Source organism: Pyrgilauda ruficollis, unplaced genomic scaffold (genome assembly GCF_017590135.1).
Source record: "Pyrgilauda ruficollis isolate IOZ18807 unplaced genomic scaffold, ASM1759013v1 scaffold79, whole genome shotgun sequence".
Lineage (NCBI taxonomy): Eukaryota > Metazoa > Chordata > Aves > Passeriformes > Passeridae > Pyrgilauda > Pyrgilauda ruficollis.
In genome coordinates, this window is record NW_024529821.1 from 4,655,792 (window position 1) to 4,659,499 (window position 3,708).

A 3,708-nucleotide genomic window follows, 5' to 3' on the forward strand; every position below is an offset into this window, starting at 1 on the left:
AAAATCTCACCCCAGCCCCCCTCCTGCAGCCCAAACTCTCCCAAATTCCCCGTGGCTGTGGGGATGTTCCATGGGATACGATGTGGGATCATGGCTTGCATGACTGAGGGTTTGCATGGCAGCACATCACATCATTCCTGTGAGCAGCTCCTTGTGCTCCTCCTCTCTTTCCCCTGCTCATCACCAGCAGCAGTCAGGACCTTCCAACAGCCAGCTCATGGCTGGGACATGGATGCAGCCTTCAGGAGCTGGTTTTGTCCCCGTAAACATTGGCTTTTTCGTGGATGGTTTCAGCATTCTCTGAACACTGCCAGGGCTGTTTTGCGTGTGCAGCCCTTTCCCAAAAGCCAGCACTTTCCCTTTCCAGGGCTTTTCCAAGTGCTCTGAGGCTTCCAGCTTGGCAACTCCCATCTGAAGTCACTGGAGAGGCCATCCCAAGGGAGATGAGCACCGCACACCACCCAGGGACCAGGGATCCAGCAGCTGCTGGTGAAACAGCATAAAGAGCGGTGGGTCTGCAGGGAAGTGTTGTCAAGGATAATCCCTTGCTTGCACTGTAGAGGGCCAGGGATAAACTCCCTGGAGTGTGGGGATCAGGAGACCTGGTGTCAGGAGGGCCATTGCTGTCACCCAGCCCAGACGCGGGGCAGGCTGCAGGACTCTGTCTTCACACCAGGAGAATTGCCAAGGGCTCCCAGGTTCAGCGTGGAGATGCCTTTGGGCTCTTCCAGGAGACCTCCTGCACCAGGCTGCTCATCCTGGGCATCTTCTGCCCCTGTGGGCTCATCTCCTGGCTGGGAGGGCCCGGGAGTGGCAGGTGTGGAAATACTAAGGCAGGTGGAACTTCCCATCCTGTCCTCAGAACGGGGTTGGGAGACCTGCCCAGGCTGCTTCAGCTGCCCTCTGTCCTGCCTTGCCTTTCTTTACTTTGCCTTCCCATTCCTCCCCACCCCCTATCTTTCTTTCCCTTGTTTTCCACTCTCTTACCTTGCCATGTCTTCCCAGCCCTTCCCTTTCCCTTGTTTTCCCTCACCATGCCTTCACTTCCCATCCCTTGCTTTGCCTTCCCATCACTTCCTTTTCCTCCTCTTCTTTACCTTCCCATCCCTTCCTTTGCTTTTCTTCCCCTTCCCTTCCCTTCCCTTCCCTTCCCTTCCCTTCCCTTCCCTCCATCCAGGTTACCCACCCACCCTGCAGGCACAGCAGTTCCACCTGCACTCTTGTAAAATAAAGGGATGTAAAAGACAGATTAAGCCTATTTGTCTTTATATCACTAAAATCACCACCCATCACTTCCCAAATAAACTCCTCAGTGGAATTACTTTGTTATCCCAATAATTTGAAACACCAGGCTCTGGAACCCCACTGCTGTCACACAGAAGCTGCACTGAAGGTAGAGATGCTTTGAGCAATGCATAAATAATGAGCCAGCATTCATAATTATTTATGGAAATTCTCTGCTCTCGCCCTGTTGTAGGAGATGGGACAGATGTGATCCAGGTCTGTGCAGCCAGGAACTGGATTTTGGTTTGCGTGCATCAAATATCATCACTTTGAGTCACAACACGTCAGTGCTCTGAGCAAGATGCTCAGGGGCAGAATGAGGATGAAGTCATGGAGAGAACCAGCAGCTGCAAAAATACAGGGATTGGGAAACGCAGCCGACGTCAAACTGCTCTGGGAAGGCATGGCAGGAGTTACAACACAGACACTCGTTGTGGTTTTTTGGGGGAAAAAAGAAGGGGGGAACTTTTGCTGCACAGAAGGCAATAAAAGAAGGAAGTTTGCTCAGTCTGGTGGCATTGTTTTAATTAAAGTTTAATTTATTAATGTATTTGGTTATTGATGTTTCAGAGATTGTGAGTCTGCATATCAACACTGGAAGAGAGAACCAGCTCACGGAATTCCACGTTAGTTATCCTGTGTTTGGGATAAACTCTTCCAGCTGCACAGGTTACAGGGACTTGGATGTGCAGTGGTCACTCTCACCCCACGGACACAGTCCCCAGCTCACGAAAATCCAATCACAGGCGTTAAAAATCGTGGGGCAGCCCTAAAATCCTTCTCCTTGCACTGTCCCGGGAGGATGAGGAAGGGATCGGCGGGCGGCCCTGCAGCTCCTGCGTGGGGCTGCCGTGCCCTCTGCTGGGCTCCGCATCCAGCCTCAGCCTCCTTCCTTGGGGCCCGAATCCTGGCAATTAAACTGCTAAAACAGCCAGGAAGGTCGGTTAAATTAAAGCACACCCCCTCGGATTCCCTGCGGGACCTCCTGCTGGCAGAGCTGCCCCAAAACGCTTCAATCTGCCCCTTTTCCTCCCTGCTTTCCTTCAAACATCCCTTTTGCTCCTGAGGAAAACGCTGGAGCCAGCCTGGAGCGAGCAACTGGGAAGCAACAGGAAAAGCATTAAAAACCCCTTTTCCCACGGAAATTCGGGAATAAAACTCCTAAACACCGACTAATTTTTTTTCCAATTCAGGACCAGGCACTACTACAGGCTGGCTCAAGCTGCTGCAGGCATTTACCAGCCAGGCGACACCAATTTATCAGGAAAGTGTTACACACTGCCGGGCGAGCTGTTCCTTTAGGCCCCCTGGCCTGGGATGGGCTCCCAAAAGAGTTCCTTCTGGGTGATGCGGGGCACGCTGAGCGGCGGGGCCGTTCCGGGGGCTCCGGGAGCGAGCCCCGGGCGAGCCCCGCGGCGCCGCCCGCGCTGGAAGCCCCGGCTCGAGCCCCGCGGCCGCGCTCGGTCGCGCTTCGGCCGCGACAGCAGCGGGCCAGAGCCATGCGGAGAAGGAGGAATCACCGGCGGGAGCCCAGCGCGGCTCGGTGAGCGCCGGGGAAGGGATCCCGCAGCGGGGGCACGGAGAGGGAGGGCGGGAGACACGGGCGCCAGTGCCTGCTTTTCCTGGGATGCCGGGGGTTCTGCCCCCCGGAGCCCCGGGAAATGGCCAGCAAGTCCCACCCGCGGCGAGGTCCCCACCACAGCCCGACGACCGAGTCCCGGAGCTGGGAAAGCTGAGTCTGCGAGCGCCAAAGCTCCTGACCCTCCAGGGGGACAAAGCTCCCGACTCTTGGAGTAGGGAAAGCTCCTGACCCTGCGAGACGGCAAAACCTCCTGACTCTAGGAGAGGGCAGAGCTCCTGACGCAGCCGTGGCAGCGCTGGGGGACAGAAAGCGGGACGGGGCAGGAGCAGAATGGGCAGAAATAGCCCAAATTTTGTCCCGGGAGTGTTGCAGACCGCACGGCCGCATGGCTCCAGCCCGCCGGGCACGGGAGGGGCGGGGCGAGGCCGCTTGGGGGCGGGGCGTGTGGGGCTGTGGGCGGGGCCATCAGGGCTGTGGGAAGGGGCAGTCGGGGGCTGCGGGCAGGTCCATCAGGGATGTGGGCGGGGCGTGCCTAGCCGTAGGCGGGGCCATCAGGGTTGTGGGCTGGGTCATCAGGGCTGTGGGCGGAGTGTGTGTCTGTGGGCGGTCCATCAGGGCTGTGGGCGGGTGCGTGTGTGTCTGTGGGCGGGGCCGTGTGTCTGTGGGCGGTCCATCAGAACTGTGGGCGGGGCCGTGTGTGCCTGTGGGCGGTCCATCAGGGCTGTGGGCGGGGCCGTGTGTGTCTGTGGGCGGGGCCGTGTGTGTCTGTGGGCGGGGCCGTGTGGCCGCGGGCGGGGCGTGCCCGCCGTCGGCGGCGCGGGGCGGGGCCCGGCGCCGGAAGT